The 20,312-nt window shown below is 40.1% G+C and overlaps 1 protein-coding gene across 5 annotated transcripts in view; it reads left to right on the plus strand.

Moving 5' to 3' along the window:
• The window catches only part of PPP2R2C (protein phosphatase 2 regulatory subunit Bgamma), a 399,818-nt gene that overhangs the window by 161,347 nt on the left and 218,159 nt on the right, over positions 1-20,312 (plus strand). The window lies entirely within an intron of this gene.

Here is a 20,312-nt window from a genome sequence, read left to right on the forward strand (position 1 = left end):
ATCTTGAGTAACTCGACAGTTTTACTCATTACTCACTAACAGGGGCACCCCAGGAAGTTGTTTCTTAGGTTGATCTGATATCTACCTCATTATTTCTTTCTTAATTTTTTCATTTTTATTTAAAATTTTTTTCCTCTTTGTAATTTCAGCTCATGGTTCTTAGTTCTCTCCCTGCTGGGGGCCACGCAAAAGTAGCTAAATTTTGCTTCCACATGAGTATTTTTCTGATATTTAAAGGCAATAGTCTTGTCTTCTAAGACCTCTCTTTTCTGGTGTAATAGCCCTAGTTCTTCATTCTCTGGTTAACTGTGTGGCCCACTCCCTCTTCTTGTGCAGTTCTGGGGTAGGAGTTGTCAGAAGTTCAGAAGGAGAAAGCCCTGTGAAATAAAACCTTTGTTAAATAAACTGGACACCTGAGACCCTAGACCCTGCCGCTGATAGCACTGGGTATGACAGCTCTTTCCCCCATTCTTCTGTGGACTGTTGGGTTTTATTGTCATCTGGTATACAGAGATGAATGGTACCATTGAGCCCAAACAAAGAGCTTTCAGATCTCCTGGGTACTAAATCTTGGAGAGTCTGGGACTTGGTCATTTTCGAGCATGTGAATTGTAGAGAGTTTTTACCAAAGCTGTCACATTGTCTTAGGTCTTAGCTTCTTTGGCCAGACCACCACATAGGTCTCTTGGTGATTTTTTTCACCAATTCACATTTCAGTAGCACAAAACATTTTCTTCACGACAGCTTTGTTGAGTAGGTAATGCAGATATGAGCACCCTCATTTTCCAGAGGAGGAAACTGAGCAAGGGCAAGTGACTTGTTTAGGGTTACATAAAATAGTAAATGGCAGCATTAATAGTAACTGTTGCTGTTTCCCTCCGAGCCTGATGTCGTTTTTTTCTATGCCTCATTAAAGGAGCCATCGCCTGGCTACTTCTTAAAGAGGCCTGTTCACTGAATGGGTGTTACCTCACCCTAAGTGAATACCGAATAGACCTTGGCCTAAAGGGGCCAAAGTCTCCCAGTGCATCCTGGGTGATCTCCAGTCATCCTGATAAATATCTGGTCACTGGATTCAGATAGCTCTAGAGGAGAAGTGAGGCTGGGGACCTGCACAGCCCTTCCTCACTCAAAACAAAGTCAAGTGCAAGTCACGGCATCATTTCTCCGATGGTGTGGTCTTCTTTGGCAACGAAGGATGAACACGACAACAGCAAATGGCGGCGAATGAAGTTGGAACCTAGATGTCTTGATTCAAAGTCCTAGGTTTTTTTTTCTACTATTGAAAATGAAATAAAACAAAACCAACCCCTAAACAATTAGAAGATGTGGCCTGTACTCCTGCTTCCGATACTAGCTGTGTAATCAGCTTGGACAAATCACTTGACAACTCTGGGTTTCACTTTCCTTATGGGTGAAATCAGGATTTTGAACTAGAGGGTCTTCCAACTTTAGATTTATGATCCCATTGGTACGGAGGGAATCCTGCAGATAATTTAGAGGATTGCCACAGTGTTGCTATCTCCTTGTTCCCTCCTTCTCTCTCTTCCTTCCTCCCTGTTCCTTCTCTGTTTCTACCACTGGCTCTAACTCTGTCTCTATCAATCTGGCCCTTATTCTTAGTCAATAACCATCAAACAAACATTTATTAAGCATCTACTATGGGCCAGGCATTACTCTAAGTGCTGGAGGTAAAAAAAAAAAGAGGCAAAAGAAGGTCCCCGTCCCCCGAGTTAATAATCTAGTGGGAAAGACAACAAGCCAACATATCTATCTATCTGTCTGTCTGTCTGTCTGTCTATCTACATATATACAGAATGTGTAGGAAGTAATTAAGAGTGGGAAGGCACTGAAATTAAGCAGGGTTGGGAACAACTTCCTATATAAGATGAAATTTTAATTAGGAATTAAAGGAAGCCAGAGAAGTCAGTAAGCAGAGGAGGGAAAACATTGTCTTTGTTTTTCTCTTTCTCTGTTTCTCTCTTTTTCTGTGTCTCTGTCTCTGTATCTTTCTCTGTCTCTTTCCATCTGTCTGTTTCTTGTCATTTTAGCTCTCTGATCCTCTTTCCTCAGTTGTAAAAAGGGAAATAATGATGATCTGTGCTCTAAGTTAGAGGGTAATGAATGTGGGACACCTAACTGTTAAATATGCATAAATTACTGGTATCATTATTATCTCCAATTTACATGGATAATTGAAGCTTGGTTGTGTTGGTTTTTTTTTTTAAATGCTCAGATAGAGTAATCCCTGGCCATGGGCTGATCTCAGGGACTTCGCTTTCCATTTTCTCCTCCTGGCTAATGCCTAAAGTTCCCCCAATAGATTTTCATTCCTCTAGGAATTTTTTTTTTTAAAGGAAATCTCCAGGGAGTCAATAACACCTTAAGATATTTTCAGTCACTAACACTCAATTAGAAATAAACTTATTAGACTCTTTTTGGTTTGCAGGTTTTAATATATGAGAGAGAATGGAGAAATCAGGAGGGGGGTTTTGTATCTAAGAAAGTTTAAGGAAAGAAGGGCCCCAAAGAGGGAGTCTAAAACCATCAAAGACATACTTTGCTGACTTGACTATTGCTGACGACATCTTCTTCCTACTGGGAACATATGTGTACGCAGATAATATACAGGTTGTCCCAAAAGACTTAGTGCAGCTTTACCCTATTAAAGCTCACACATATATAATAAACAGTGTCCCAGAAATCTCAGCGCAGGTGAAAGTGCTAACACTTAAATTTTAAGCTATTAAAGCTTAAAACTGTACTGAGACTTTTGAGATGTCCAGTATATGTCTCAAAGCATGATGTGATCTGTGGAAAGATGAGACTACAGAAAGAATAATGCAGTATGATATTGTGGAAAGAACCCTGGACTAGGAGTCAAGAGACCTGTCTCTCCCTCTGTCCTAACCTGTTTCCTCATCAATAAACAAGCAGGTCAGGCCCTAGGTGATGAATTTCTCAGCCTTCACAACCTGTTTTGAAATGGGGATAATAACAGGGTTGTTGTAAGGATCCCATGGCATAATTAGTGTATGTAAAGCATTTTATAACCTTAAAGGACTGTATAATAGGGACTATTGTTTTTGTTGTCATTAACAATAATAATCAAAGGAAGTCTCTGAAATTACTATATTCACAGAATCTTAAAATGTTAGAGTTAGATTGGTGCTGTAGTCATCTCATCTAACCCCCTCATTTTCCAGGAGAAGAAACTGAGGCTTACAGGGGGGAAATTGAACAGCAAATAGTTATTAATACCTAGTGTGAGGAAGGCACAGTGCCTGACTCTTGGGATGCCAACATGAATTTGACACTGATTTTTCTGTCAAGCATCTTACAATCTATTGGTGATAACCCCAATTACACAAGTAACTCTAACTATCATATAATGTATAATAAATATAAATATAGTATGTGTAATTATATATTTTATATAAAGTGAGTATGTATTATATTACATATATAATATATACTAAAAGGGTGGGCAAGATAAAGGTAAAGGAGAGATTCAGGCAAACTATAACAAAAATGTAAGGAGGAAGAGATCTCTTTGACCTGGGAAGATTAGGGGACAGTTCATGACAGAGGTGATTTCTGAACTAAACCTTGAAGAAACATCAGTAGACCCTTGGGAATCCATTGTAGACAAGGGGGATAATATGCATTAAGGAACAGAGATAGGAGAGTAAAGGACAGAACAAGGGGAAAAAGGTAGTCCAGTCTAGTTGGACTGGAATGTAGAGTATGTTAAGGAGATTAGAATAAGCCAAATTTAGATAGATAGATAGATAAATTCAAGCCAAACTTCAAAGCCAGGGTCAGGAGTTTGAACTTCATTTGACAGACATTGGAGAATTCCTAAATGTTTTTGATTAGTGGGGTGACTGAGTAGTTCATTTGGAAAGATCACTGTCAGTGTGAAGGGTGGATTGGAAAAGGTGTAGATTGGAAGAAGGGAGACCAGTTAGGAGGGCATTACAATAGTCTAGACAAGAAGAGATGTGAACTTGAACTCTAGTGGAGAGGAAAGGATGGATACAAAGGTAACATGAAACAGAATTTGGCCCCTGATCATATGTATGGGATGAGGGAGAGGGAAGAGTCAAACAGGTCTCCAAGGTTATTTGTTGGGATGCCTGAGAAGGATGGTAATATAGTCAATAGAAATAGAAAAGTTGAAGGAGAGACAGGATTGGGGAAAAGATGGTAAGTTAAAATTTAAATAGTTTGGGTTGGAGGAGCTGGCAGGACAACCCGGTGGAGGTAACTAGCAGACAGTTGCAAGCATAGGAGTTCTGAGGAAAAGTTGGGGATGTAGAAACAATTTGGAAGTTATGGCATAATAGAGTAAGAGCTGAAAGGATTGTTATAATTCATGGCCTAAGGCCACATGTGGCCCTCTAGGTCCTCAAGTGGGGCCCTTTGACGGAATCCAAACTTCACAGAACAAATCCCCTTAATAAAAAGATTTGTTCTGTAAAACTTGGACTCAATCAAAAGGCCAAACCCAAGGACCTTGAAGGCCTTGAGGCCACAAGTTCCCCATCCCTGGTCTAGCCCAGTCACTTTATAGATGAGGAACTAAGGCCCAGAGAGTTTGTGACTTGCCAAAAGTCACCTAAGTCACACAAACTAGGACTTGAGCACAAATCTTTTGATTCCAAATGCAATACTCTTCCTACTACTTCCTATGCGTCCATCATAGAAGTAATCATCCAAATCTTGGAGAGTGGGTGAACTTACTGAGAGAGAAAGGGTAGAGAGAATAGGATGGAACCTTCAGGCACACCTTTATTGGAAGGGTTGTAGAAGGCTGAGGATCCAACAGGACAGACAGAAAGGAATGAATAGAGAGGTGGGAAAGGAATTAAGTGTCTGAAACTGTAGAAGGAGATGGTGTCAGAGAGGTGGCTCACATTCTGGAAATAGTGATAATGAGAGTGGGAAAAGACAATTGGATTTCTCAGTAAAGCAGTTGTTAATGATCTTGATAACTTCTTTCAGTGGTTATAGCTATGGAGGGCACATTCAAAGATATTGTGAAGCAAATAGGTGATGAGGAAATGGAGGCAGCCAATGTAGACTGTACGTTCTGGGAATTTTGTAGTTGAATGAAAGGGAGAGGTAGGATTATAGTTTGAAGGAGCAGCTGGGGCTAGGAAAGGTTTCTTGTTCTTTTTCTTTTGGGATAAGGCTATATAATTCTAGACAGAGTAGAAGACTCTATTAGAGAGAGGAAGAGATCAAAATGAGTTACATAAGGAAGAGGGGATAATTGATAAAAAAAGGTTATGGAAGAGAGTAGAGAGAATGGGATTGAGGGTTGAGCATTGACATTATCAACAAAGAAGACTAGATATTCCTCTGAGAATGGAGATGGGGAAGGTTGAAAGAACAAGCCAGAACATTGAGAGGATTGAATTAAAGGAGCTTTGCTTCTTAGGACTGCAAGGTCTTAAACAAATCACTTCCTTGGCTCTCTTTTTACTTAGATGTAAATTGTGCACATTAGAATAGATGACCTCTAAGGTCCCTTCCACCTCTTAGCCCCATGAAAGGATAAAAAGAAGGGAGAATTTGGGGCCATTCACACAAGGCCTATTTACCTTAGCATGCTTAATGACTAATCATCAAAGAAATTTACCGGATACTCTGTCTGGGACAAGAGTGGCACCCTTTACTTTGGCTGATGGTAATTATTAATTATTTAAGCACTTGATGTTCAAGCTCACACAGGCTGTCTGACCAATGAGACAAAAGCCATGTTTTAAACATTGACCAGGGGAACTCGGTTGATTCCTTTCTAATTGAAACTGACAGTTCAGGAACATTAAATATTGTAAAATTGGAGAACACAGTGAGAGTCAAATAGTTGTCATCCTTCACTGTGAGAACAGTTCAGGCAGAACATGCATCATCATGAAAGGGAAACACGCCTTCTACTCCATTGTGTTTCCCAAGCAAACCCCTAAATCTTCATTGTTTCCAGCAATTTATCATTGATTGCAATGACTGTAGCATTTAGAGGGTCAAGAATGTGGCACTGACATCAGGACTTGGTGGGAAACATGATAAAATAACACTGAATATTTTATAACAGAAAGAGAGAAAAGTATCTCTATTACAGCTATGAGGAGATTATCCATCATTGTGTTGCTCTGTCATTCCTTTTTCCTTAAGGCTAGATGTGTTGTGATGTACTTGAAGTGACTTGCTTAGACTCACCTAGCCAAGGTGTGTCAAAGGGAGGATTTGAACCCAGAACCTTCTTGACTCTGAGGCATGATCTTTAGCTGGTGTGCCACATCCCTCAGTGCCCCAGGCTTCTCTCTCCTGCTATAAATTACAGGGCCAGTACCCATCTTCAAAAGCAGAGAAAATTCTCATTGAGAGCTTCTTATGCCAATGAAATCATAGGTCTGACCCCTCCCCCCCCCAATTATGAGAAAGGCAACAATACACAGTTGCATTTTATACTCACTCCTTCACTTTATGTTCACAGAGGGATTTCCCATGTATGATCTCATTATTTTATCACAGCCCTTCAAGGTAGCTTGGACAGGTATTATTATTCCTGTTTCTGGGTTTGGAAAGTTTTAAGAGATGGAAAGACTGCCCTGAGATTCACAGCAGCACTGGAGTTACAGTAATTTGAGGCTCAGGCATGGGAGGAGCATAGTAGATTTAGTTTTGGTGTTTGACCACTGCCTATTTTGTGTTCTAGCAACCTGATTTCATTGTGACCTTGGCCCGCTAGATCCAGACTGATCTCTCTCTGTGATAGTTTTAGCTGCAGGTCCATCCTCACAATACTCTTAGTGAGGTTAGTTTATGAGGTGCTTTTAGGAACTTGGGGAAGAGTCCTTCATCAATGGTAGCAATAACAAAAGCAATGCCTATGTTAATATAACTTCACAGTTTACAAAGTATGTTTCTGGCAACAACCCTGTAAGATTAGTGCTGTTAAGTACCATAGTCCTATTTTACAGATGAATATACTGAGTCTCAGAGAGTTGAGGTAACTTGTCCATTTGTAACTAGCTTTTGATGTTGAATAAATTCAAAGAATTAAATGGGATGGAATATTCATCATTTGACAAGTATTAAATGAGCACTGATTATACCCAGCTCTGTCCTGGGTACTAAGCCTAATGAAGATAGCAAACAATTGTTCTGACTGTCTTAGACTTTGAGAGACTATGGTCACCTCAGTGTCTCATGGACGAGACACCATTTCTTCAATCAGCGAACATTTACTCAATGACTATGAACAATACAAGACACTGTACTAGGAGGTGAAACTCCAGAAATTAAAAAAAACAAACAAACAAGTTACTTTTATGTTGTATCTCTATGGTTTCAGAGGCAACATGGATATTGAGCCATCTTTAGAGCCAGGGAGATTTGGGTTCAAATTCCTCTTCTGACAGGGTGAGGTGATTCTAGGCAGGTCCCTCAACTTCTTGGGGTTCTAGGCAACTCTAAGACTATCAGTTGCAAAGAAGGTGCCAACTTGCATTAGTAGATATATTTTCATCAACCGAGAAATCCCTATATTGGTGAAATTACAGATATCTCTAGCCTTTCATGATCACAAAATGGTTGCACATCATTGTCTCAGTCTTTCCAGTGGACCTATGAGATAGGCAGGTGTTATTGTCCCTGTTTTATAGGGGAAGAAATCAAGATTCAGAGAAGGTGGCACAGTATTTCAGCCAAGCCTTGAATCCAAGCCTTCTTGATGTGAAATCCAGTGCCTGTTACTGTTAACTTGAAACAATGATTTACTGAATGTAATCATTTCAGTCGATGTTGCTCAGGAAAATAATTCTCCTGTACAGCACGTCTCTAGAGTAATCTGACAATTATGGCTGAGTTTGTCACAGTCTTTTTTCTTCCCTTTTCAGCTAAGGAAAGATTTCAGCTCAGACTCACGACTTCTGCCAGGGTTTTAGTGACTCCCATGTTCCTCTGTCCTGTCTTATTTGGGAATTTGGTTGTTCTTAAGGAATATTGTGCTGTGTATTTCACTATTTCTGTTTGCATTTGCCTTCATGGAAAAATGATCTAAATTTTAGCAAAATTCGGCAATTCAATTCAGTCAGGGTTTCTAACAATTACTAGGATGTGCAATTTCATCAGTGTGTTCCCTCCCCTGATGCCAATCACACCCTCTCCATGGCTTGGTATATGATCTTAGCAAGGTGTTATGGATGAGAAAATTCATTACTTCGTGGCCAGCCTTCTGGTGATACAGCTCTTCCAGGTAATCTTGGAGTAGGGGGAGGAGGAGGGTCCTTTGATGAAATACATATTGTCCAGGAAGATCTATACTCAAAGGTGTTTCAGCAGAGTAGGAGCTGCCCTGCACTGGTCTGGCCTTTGTGAACCTAGGATCACCTCTGTGCTGTAGGGAGGCAGCAGAGGAAGTGATTGATGTTAGCAGTCCCTGCGATTTCCATCAAAATCAGCCTTGTCTATTCCCTACTCAGGCTGTGAGGAGGAAATCCTGCCATGTGATCAGAGGTGATTTCTCTAAGTCATTGGACTGGTGATGGAAGAATAAGGGAGACATACTTAAAGTGCCAAAAGGTTATGAGGTTGCTTCTCCCTCTTCAAAATATTCTTCCCTTCCCCCAAAGCCTCCCAGAAATTATGCTTTCACATGAGCGATATCCTCTTCAAAGTGGGAGGCGACATATATCCTTGTGAGGGTGGCACTGTCCATAATCACAGAATGTTTGGACTCCTATTTGGCATGCCCTCAGAGCCAGGTTATTCACTACCCAAGAAAATCAATCTTACTGCTTTGTATTCATATCTTATTTTGACTAGCAATTGCTATTCCTCAGTTGAATCACTCATTTTATTCACTTGACTTGGCTTTAAATGACTTTTAAAGCTAAAACTATTATTATTGATGTCTTCTAAAAAAATACGTCACAGTCATTTCCAAATATACCCCCATCCTCCAGTGAGTTTCCTTATAATAATGAAAAAAATCAGCAAAATCAAATGATTCTAACAGTGTACTTTACAATATTTTACACGAATGGTCTCTAACCTCTCCAATAAAAGGAATATTTCTTGTCCGGGGTCCAGCTTCATTCTAATTATTCAGAGTTCAGGTTTTGTTTGTTATTGTTCCTTTCATTATTGTATACGTTGTATTTATTTTTGGTTCTGCTTATTTTACTCTGTAGCAGTTCAGACAAGTTTTCTATGGTTCTTTGAATTCCTCATGCAGGTCTTTTTGTACAGTACATTATATATAGTACCAGACTTGGTTCAGCTATTCTCCAGGCAGTGGATGCCTACTTTGTGTCCAGTTCTTTCTAACCTTTCTAATAAGGGTTTCCATAAATATTTTGGGGATACCTAGAGCCTTTATTTCTGTACTTGATTTCATGTGTGTATGTTTGTGTATGTGTGTGCGCATGTGTGTATATACACACAAATATATATATGTATGTACACATATATAGATCTATATCTGTCTATCTGTCTAGAACTAGAGTATCTAGGTCACAGGATATAGAAGTTTTGGTCACTTTTTTGCATAATCCCAAATTGTTTTCCTAAAATGTTGGATCACTTCACAGCTCCACCAATTTATTTATTGTGACTATCTTTCCTCAACACTGACTTTTTCAGACATTTACTATCTTTGCCAGTTTTTTGGATATAAGCTGAAACTTTAGAGTTGCTTTAATTTACATTTCTTTTATTATTATTGATTTGGAACAACTTTTCATATGGTTATTTATAATTTGCAGTTTTTCTTTTGAGAATTATTTATATCCTCTTACCACTTCTCTGAATGACTTTTGGCTGCTTCCCAGAAGTTAAATCTGGCCTCAGACAACAAAGATTTGCCATCACTGAGGAGATTAAAAAGAATGTGCCAAAAGTTCTGCAGGCCATTTCCCAAAAGGAGACTGGACATGTCATAAGCAATAGTAATATGCAAATAATAGCTTCCATTTCTCTACCATATTAAGATTTACAAATCACTTTCCTTAGAACAGGTCTATGACATAGGTAGCAAATCTTATGAGATCAGTAGCAAACATAACCAACCTCGTGAGATTTGCTACCTATACCATAGCAAAGGGATCCTTGCTACCAATCTCATGCATGATTAGTATGATTGGAATAGATCAGTGTACAGCCGCCTAAGGGGACAACTTTGAAATGGAGACTATTCTTTTGGATGAAAAAGTACTGGTCTATTTATTTTTTGTTTAAAGCTTTATTATATTTGGAATTTTGAAATGTCAGAGTCAGAAGAGACCTTCCCAGATAGAGTGTTACAACTGGAAGGTTCCTGAGAACATAGCTCATAGAATGTCAGAACTGGAGCGGTCATAGACTAGAGAATGTCAGAAGTGGAAGGGACCTCAGAGATCATCTTACTCCAAACATTTCATCATGATCACCCAGGCACTTTTATGTGTCTGTACACAAAGCAAAGAATCCCAAATAGCATACAGCACTAAAGTCATTTATTTATATTTGAGTTCCAATTGATTTTTCATACTCATGTTTAAACAAAGGTACGCTCTTTCTGGAAGTCCACAGCACTTTGAACAGTTTGACTTTACCTGGTAGAGACAGGCTTTCTGTGCTGCTCCCCAGACCCTCATCTTTCCTCCCATTCCTTTGCCCTAGTTTTATGATGAGGATGAATGCCTACATATAGAATAGTTTTGATTGAAATGCATTTCCAAGGATTATGGTGTACCTTTGAAGTGCTTAAAAAGCGGTAGATTGGAGCTCTGGGAAATATCACCTTGTGGCTGTTACTATATTTTGTATCTTTTTTCCTTCAGCAGAATTATTTTCTATCATGATCTCTCCAGGTCTTTAATTCTACCTACTTGAGGGCTGAAGGATTATGTATGGAAGCTAGAGATACAAATAGTCTAACAGTCTGAACCTCAGTTGGGATTAAGGCACCTAGCCTGGGAATGATTGGATCCTAGAAAACAGATTTAGAAATGGAAGGGAACTACTTTGAACCAAAGGTGGTTCTCCTAAAACTGTTCTCCATTCTGACTATAATGATAACTGCCTGAACCAATGACCCTTTCTCTGACTTCACTCTTCAAGACTCTTCTTTAGCATTTTGCTTCATTTACTATCCATTTCTTCTTGATTTTATCTCTTCCCTGGGCTTCAGTGACACTGATTTCTCCTGGTTCTCTTCCTATCTGCTTGACCACTTCTTAAAGGGGCAGCATGGTGTGGTGGAGAGAGCACTAGACTTGGTGGTCAGAGGAGAAATGGTTTTAATCCTCCTCTCAGATCCTGACTGACTATGTGAGCCTGGACATGTCACTTAACCTCTTAATCTCAGTCTGCTCATCTATAAAATGAGAGACTTAGATTTGATGCCTCTGAGCTCTAAATTTATTATCCTATGATTCTAGGCCTTCTTTTTTGATTTTTATTTCTATTGATTTGATTTCTATTTTTCTTCCAATATCCTATGTGTGGCTGGTCCCCAAAACTTTGAACCTGACCCTCTTTTCTTCTTTCTCTACATTTGTTCTCTTGACAGCCCCATCCACTCCCATGACTTTAATGATCACCCCAAAGCAAATGACTCTCAGACATCTCTCCGGCATTTAGGTTTCACCTGAACTTTAGTGCCATGTTGCCATCCTTTTGGATTATCCATTGGTGCCTCAAACTCCACATGGACAAAATGGAACCCATTTTCTCCCTTTCTTCCTCAAACCTGATTCTCATCCCAGATTCCTGACTCCTTTTCATGGTACCATCACTGTCTTAGCTACCCTGGGCTCTGTTCCTCCGAGTTATCATCAACCCTTCCTTCTCCCTTGTATCTCCCACTCAGTCACTGCCAAACCCCCTCTACACTACAACTCTTGCAACTATCCCCTCTTTTTCTATTATCACTTCTTTAATTTAGATCTTAATCTCTTCTTACCTGGACTATTAACTGGTCTTCCTCTAAAATCTTTCTTCCTTTCTGTGCAGTAAGGTGGCTGAGTGGATATAGTGCTGAACCTGGACTCAGAAAGACCTGAATTTAAATCCTGCCTCAGATACTTACTAGCCAAACAACCTGGTGCAAGTCCCATTATCTCTGTCTGCCTCAGTATCCTTAACTGTAAAATGGGAATAATGTTAGCACCTACCTCCCAAGGTTGTTGTGAGGACAGAATGAAACAATATTTGCAAAGCACTTTCCAAACCTTAAAGTTCTGTATAAACGCTAGCTATTATCAATAAACCCTTCACACAAGTGCCAGATCAAACTTCTTCATGCACAGATCTGATCCTTGATGCCTATGGGATGAAACTTCTGGTGCCACTTCATATGTCTAGTCTTTATATGTGTTTATTTATATATATATGTATATATATATACATATATATATGTACACGTGTATTTCTTCCCTTCTTGGCACATCTACTATGTACAAGGCACAAGGATGAGCAATGTGGGAGATATAGGGAAATATAAGATACTTCCCCAATTTTTTTTTTTTTGGAACTCACAATCATTTTCAGGAGATATGTACAGAAAAAGATTAGGCAAGGTTCTGACTTTTCTTCTTTATCTTTTCCTGTGCATGAGTGATATAGTTCCCAAGTCCCATGGGATTCTAGAGGGGTAGGTCACTTTAAATTGGGGCAGCCAAGGAAGATTTCCTAGAATAGGTGGTATATGATCTGAAGTAATCTTCACCCCCCCCAAATTTATCATAACATTGTATGAACTCTCAAATTTATGTCATTATTTCCATGCTTTTCTTTTTGCCTAAATGGATTTAAAGCTCCATGAAGGGAGGGATCATTTCATTATCATATTGTGCACCATTCATACAGGGCCTATTGTTGTTGATTTGTGTCTGATTCTTCGTGACCCTGTGGATCATAATGTCAGTAGGGATTTCTTGGCAAAGATACTGGAGCGGTTTGCCATTTCCTTCTTCAGTGGATTGAGGCAAATAGAGGTTAAGTGACTTACCCAAGGTCACACAGCTAGTGAGTATCTATGTCTTCCTGACTCTAAGCCCAGAGCTCCATTCACTGAGTCATCTAACCGCCTCCAATACAAGGCCTGGTAAATATTAACAGAGATGGCTGCCTTGTAAAGCACTGAGCCCTCTATTACAGGTGTTCTTGAAAAGGCAGATTGATCATCTATCAGTGACTAAATTTTTCCTGAATCCCCCTGTAATACTGATCCATGCCTAGAATTAGTGAATTGAATTGAAGGCATAAAGGTGAAATTATCAGTAATGCTGACTGGGAAACAGCTGATAAGGTAGCATACTTTATCTGTTCTGAACAGCTAAATGCACAGAACATCCATTCCATGCTAAAAGGCCAATGTGGCACAGTGGAAAGAGTTCTGAGACAAATGAGTTGGGTTTGAATTTTGTCTATTGACCAATCACATTTCTATAATGCTTCCTGCTTTATTAAATGCTCTCCCCCAAAGAACCTGTGCAGGAGGTACTCCAAATGGCATCATCCTGATTATATAGATGAAGAAACCTAGGCATAGAGACTGGACAGCTTGTCTACTACCACCTAGCTACTGAGTGTTGGAGGAAGAACTCAGTCAAAATTTTGTGATTTCAACTCAAGTATGAATTCCAGTAGACTGAGCTTTCTCTCTGCCACATGCTTGCTGACCCTTCTGAATCTCAATGTTCTCATTTGTAAAACTGGGATAACTATGCCTGCTCTAATAATCAATCATACTGAGCTTTGGGGACAGTAATGGCTAGCATTTACACAGTGCTTTAAAGATTTGCAAAGCACTTTATATATGTTAACTCATTTGATCTTCAGAAAGTCCTGTGAGGCATGTTGAGGAAATAGAGGCAGAGTGAAGTTAAGTGACTTGCTCAGAGTCACACAACTAGTAAGTGTTTGAGACTGGATTTGAATTCAAGTCTTTGTAATCTCAAGTCCAGCAATGTATTCTTTGTGCCACCCATCTTCCTCATCTAGCTCTGAGAAATCACCAAGTACAGCACAGTTTATAAATATGAGCTGTTATCACCATTATTCCAGGACAAGACCCACTTTTTCCCCAACAACTTGAATTTTCAAGACTTTCAGAAGACAATGAAAATAGAAAGATGGTACTGAGGGGCATAGGATTTTACGATTCAGACCTAGAAGGGACCTAAGTTATAATCTACTCCGATACCATCATTTTACAGAAGGTAAAACTGAGGCACATAAGAGAGAAGTGACTTGTCTCAGCAAATTGCCTAAGGCAGCTGATTGGGAACTGAGCTGGGATTCAAAGCTGGGTCTCCTCACTCCAAATCTCTATTTGATCTACTATACAGTACTGCCAGAATTGAATCTGAAAAGAGAACAAAAAAGGAGGTTACAGGAAAGGGAATTATTTACTGCCCTCTTCTCCCCAGCATCCTAGAAAGTTGCTTGTAATGATGATTCTGAGGAGGATGAGGACTGGGAAAGTATAGGTGTAGATGGTTTGAAATTAATTGCATTTTGTCTTTGTAAACAGGAGCACTATAAAAACCTATCAGCACTGTAACACCTTTTCTATAAAAAATTCAATTGCATTTACAACCCAGAGAATCTATTCTCCAAGGCAACTAAACTAGACCCAAACAAAAGCTTTCACTGTTAAAGCACCTTTTTTTTTCTTTTTCATTTTTCACTGATGGTTTTAAGAGGCATTTTGGAGTTCTATATATATATTTTTTTAATGTACTAAGTAGCTGATTTTGCAGTGGCAGAGGGGAATGTGAATAAAAACCACAGCCATGAAATAGCATTGTAACTTGGCTTGCTCTATCTCTCCCTCTTTGTGACTAGGGGAGAACCCAGGCCAGGAAATCAGAAGATACGGATTCTAGTCATGGCTCTGACAATAATTAACTGTATAATTCCAAGTGAATAATTTCATCTCTTTGGGTCTCAGTTTCCTCATATGCAAAATGGACTAGGGGCTCTCTTAGATCTCTTTTAGACTCCTAGCTCAAAGATTCTGTGTTGAATAGTCTTTTCCAGTTTTGAATATCTATGCTCTAAGGCTTAGCTCAAATACTGAATACCTTTCTTGCTCTCACGAGTTGTTAGTTCTTCCCTCCCTCCCACAAAATTAACTTGTATTTGCTTGTGTATATTTTGTATTCCTTACTGCTGTACATATTGTCCCGCCTTTTCCCATTCAATTCCTTGTAAGCTCTTTGAGGATGGAAAGCTCTATTTTTATCTTTGTATGTCCACCACTGCCTAGTCCACTGCCCGGCACATAGGCCCTTCTGTTAAATTGAGTTGAATTAAATTGACTACTGCAGATCCCAGGTAGCTCTAACATTTTATTTTCTAAGGACCCTTTCAGCTTCTTCAGACTGTAGAGAGTGAGGCAGGGAGAAACTGAGAAACTTAGCCATGTTCAGGAATGGAAGTTGTGGAACTGACCTTTTTACTCGTCTCCCTGGACTGTAGCACTGACCATCTGGAAGTATTCTGAACTTCTGGCAAGAATGGCATTGTATCCACACATGTACTTCATGAATATTCTATATCTTTGAATCATTTTACAATGTAACTTTTTTCATTCCAGATAGGTATATATTTTAATAGCATAACTGGAATGTGGATTGGGAGCTGCCCAAATGCATTATTCACATTGCTTGTTCCCTAAGGCAATTTGGCAGTATGTTCAAAGGACTGATTTATATTCTCCCACCAGCAGAAGATCTGGACAAACCATCAGCTTAATTTGCTTAATTCTCTTTTCCTTCATAAAGCACTCATTGCTCTTTATGCCCTTTTTAGACTTTGTATCATGGCTAGCTCATTTGGTTCAGAGCCTAAATTTCTAAGAGGGGTGGAAATTGGTTTCTGGAAATCGGTTGTTGAATTCTGTTCATCTTACCAAAGAGCACAGTTCAGTTGACTAAGGAAGCCATATTTTGCTCATCATAGAATCTCAAGTTAGAATCCAGTTTACCAACAGTGTAATGGATTTATTACTACCTTCATATATTTATCTAAAGGGAGGGGGTCTCCCTACCTCTTTTGGTCTGGAAGTACAGCAGCTACTCATAGAAGGAAGGAAACAAACATTTATTAAATGCTTACTATGTGCCAGGCACTGTGCCAAATGCTGGGGATCCAAATACAAGTAAATCCATGTTCATAGACCTTCAATGTGAAGGCCCTTCACCTTCTATGTGAAACCTTTCTGGATTCCCTCTACTGCTAGTTGGTATTCCTAGAAAATAAACAGTTGACACCAAACCTCAAAGGCTTAGGGCATCCCGTAAATGTTTGGGCCCATGATGAATATACTTCCAGAGTTTCTCAAACTCATTCCCTCTTTTAATTTTTTCCCATTTATCCAGTATATAACCTGCTTGTAAGCTGCTTGAGGACAGGGACTGTCTTTTGCACCTTTTGTAATAAATATTTATTGAGTTGAATAAATGAGGCACTGAATTTGGATTCAGAGGATCTGGGAGTGGATTTTGACTTTGCTGCTGTGAATGGCCTTGAGCAAGTCACTTATCCTCTTGCGTCTCAGCTTTCTCCTCAGTAAGATGAGTGGGTTGGATGTGATCTCCAAATCTTCTTGTAGCCCTAAATTCTGTGATACCCTGAAGTCCACTCATTGCATATGTTTCACATCTGCTTAATCACATATGGGGTTACTACTAGATGGAAGGTCAAACCTAGGATCTGTTCTCAGAGTATATTAAAAAGAGTGCTGGACAAAGAGTCAGGTCCTTTCTATGATACTTTCTAGCTGAGTGATCTTCAGTTTCCTCATCTATTAAGTGAAGATAATAATATTTGTCCTACTCCAAGAAATCCGTGAGCCAACATTCATTAAAGCACTTACTGTGTGCCAGGTACTGTTGTAAGAAGCGTTGGAAAACAGCACTATAGAAATGCAAGTTAATTCAGAACAGGTGTGTGTGTATTCATCCTTTGTTGCCAAAGAAGACCATGCCATCAGAGAAATAATGACATGACTTGTACTTGACTTTATTTTGAGTGAGGGAGGGCTATGCAGGTCACCAGCCTCACTTCTGCTTCAGAGCCATCTGAATCCAGTGACCAGATATTCATCAGAATGACTAGAGATGACCCAGGATGAGGCAATTGGGGTTAGGTGACTTGCCCAAGGTCACACTGAGTGTCAAATGTCTGAGGTGAGATTTGAACTAAGGTCCTTCCAATTCCTACTCTATCCACTGTACCACCTAGCTGCCCGTAATGCAGAACAAATCCATAGCTGGATGGTCAGTACCATAAGGGATCTTGTCTAGCCCCTCCTTTTTATAGAAGGGAAACTGAGTCTCAGAAGAGTAAAGTGGCTTGTATGAGGCCACAGAGTGGCACAACTGGGAGCTGCCTCCAAGTCCATAGAGCCACTATTTTGAGGCATTGTTTGCCACTGTTACTTCCGGGCAGTTGGATGGAGTTGCTAAGTTTGAATCCTGCCCCAGACACTGGTTGTGTGCCTTTGAGCAAGTCCCCTAACCCTTCAGTTTCCTCATCTGTAAAATAAGGAAAATAACAATTAAAATAAGGATAATAACAGTACCTACCTCTTAGGATCATATGAGAAAAATGCTTCAGAAACCTTAAGAAAGTACAGAAATGCTACCTGCTGTTGTTACTCTTTCTGTGTCGTGTGATTCATAGGTAGGTTTACTGTCTGGTCCTTAGAAGTTTCTGCTCTCTCTGCATGTGAGCATGAGCCACATTGTTTGGTCCAGGAGGGAGGTGAGCCTTTAAGGAACAAGGGTGGTAGCAGGGTGTCTTTCACATGAGCCAGCCATGTGTGCTGCTGACAGGATGAATTAGAGTGAACAGAGAGATGGGAACTACTTTGACAGCTCAGGCATCCATCTGGGGGAGATAAATCGGGGTCCCTGTGCTGAAGCTGTCGCTTTCAGCCAAGGAGCAGCTTGGAGCACTGTAGGAGCAGTTGCCTGAGCTGAGGATGGAAGGTCTCCCGGAGGATTGAGTGAAGAAACACATCATCCTCAAATCCCCTTCTCTTCACCCTCAAAGCCCCTGGGTGGTGCTCAACTAGCAGTTAAGGTTAGAACAGGGCAAATTTGAGACTAGGAATGGGACTGAATTTGCTCCTCTAAAAAAGTGGGGATAATAATGCCTTTTATGCCTAGCCCTTTCAGGCTGTTGTGAAAGTGCTTTGTAGGGCATTGGACCTGGAGTCAGAAAGACCTGAGTTTGGACCCTGCCACAGACACTTACAAGCTATGTGACCTTAGGCAAGTCCCTTAACCTGTCTGAGTCCCTCAGTTTCCTCATCTGTAAAATGGGAGTAATCCTGAAAGTAGGAATGGTGGTGGCCACCCTGCTAACCTCAAAGGGTTGTTGTCAAAGTGGGTTGCCATCTTTACAGTGAGGCTAATGGCCACTGTGCTTTCAGACCATTAAACATTATATAAATGTTAGCTATTAGTATTATTAATAACAATAACAATGGCAACAATACATCTCCCTTGAGGAGCCGAGTTAATCAATTTCAGGGATCGGCATTAATTTTCTCATGACTAGATCATTAGAGAGAGTCGTTCCAGGTTGTGAGCTGTGAGCTGTGTAGTGTGATGGGAACTGGAGCCATGATTGATCTCAGCTTGGTCCTCCCTGCCCAAGCAGATGACACTCAGACAGCACAAGGGCAGGGTGACTTTTCTAAATTGTCTTCTCCAGGCCACCCGGTCCCAGAGTCACAAGAGGGCAGCTTGGCTTAGCAGGAAGACTCAGGAAAGGGGGGGAAGAGACCTCTCTGGGATTGTCAGAATCTTCCTGTGTTGTGTGATTGTGATACAGTCACTTATCTTCTATGAGGATCCATCTTCTCTTTAATGGGGATCATGCTTCCCAAAGAATTTACTTCACAGGAAAGGACTTTGCCAGCCATCAAATGTTCCATGAGTTTCGGTTACTACTATAATTTTGAACTGATTACTGTTTCTGCTGAATGAGAAACCTTTCCAGATCCACCTCAGTGTTAGTCTATTCATTATCTCCAGTTTTATCTCATAAACAGAATGTTTGTACATAATTATTTTCATGTTATGTCACCCATTGGACTGTGAGTTCCTTGATAGCAGGGACTGTCTTTTGCTTTTCTTTCTATCCATAGAGCTAAGCACAGTGCCTGGTACATAGCAGACCCTTAATATATGCTTATTGACTGACTGAGTCATTGGGAACTTTAAGGAAGTTACTTCATCAGCTCTCATGGATTTAATTCCTATCTCTGTGCTGACAGTTCTCAACTCTTATCATTTCTCAACCGCTCTATTGACCTCAAGCTGCCTTTCAGATATCTCATACTGGATGTCCATTTAAAACTCAACTTGTCCAAAACCAAACTCATTGTCTTTCCCCTTCAGTGCTCTCCCTGCTACCTTCCCTCTCTATTACTGTCAAGGGCAATGCTGTCTTCCCAGTCCTTCAGGCTGACAACCTAGGAGTCATCTCAATGTCTTCTCAATGCCTCTCACCCTCCATATTCAATCTGATGCCAGTGGCCTGTCGATTTTGCCTTTGAAACATCTTTCAAATATACTGCTTCTTTCCTTTGACACTGTCACAATTCTGGTCCAGGCTCCTCATTACCTCAAGCCTGAACTATTGTAGTAACCTTCTGCTGAGTCTGCCTGCCTCAAGTCTCTCTCTGCTCCAGTCCATCCTCTGGTCATTCAACAAAGTGATTTTCCTAAAGCACAGATCTGATCAGGTCACTTGCTCTACTCTCTAAATTTCAGGGTCTCTCTGTTAACTCCAGGTTCAAGTATAAAACCTTCTCTTTGGCATTTAAGGCCTTTTATAACCTATCCACCTTCTACCTTTCCAGTCTTACTTCCCAACACATACTCTTTGATGGAGTGATACTGGTCTATTGGCTGTTCTACATATAAGATACTCCATCTCATGGTTCTGGGCATTCTCTCTGGCTCTCCCCATGCCTTAAATGTTTTCCTTTTTCATCTCTACTTACTGACTTTCCAACCACAATTTCACCTTCTATAGAAACTTTTTTTTCCCCAATCCCCCTTAATTCTAGTTCCTTCCCTCTCAACTATTTCCCATTTAGGAAAAGTGCTTATTTCCAAGCAATAGTTGGTTACTTGTCTCCCCCATTAGATTGTGAGTTCCTTGAGGGCAGGGACTGTTTTTTGCCTCTATTTGTATCCCTGGCACTTAGCACAGTACTTGGCATATCATAGGTGCTTACTAAAGTTTATTGATTTACTTTTTAAGTGACTAAGGAACTTTAAAGAACA

Source organism: Notamacropus eugenii, chromosome 6 (genome assembly GCF_028372415.1).
Source record: "Notamacropus eugenii isolate mMacEug1 chromosome 6, mMacEug1.pri_v2, whole genome shotgun sequence".
In the NCBI taxonomy this organism is placed as follows: Eukaryota; Metazoa; Chordata; class Mammalia; order Diprotodontia; family Macropodidae; genus Notamacropus; species Notamacropus eugenii.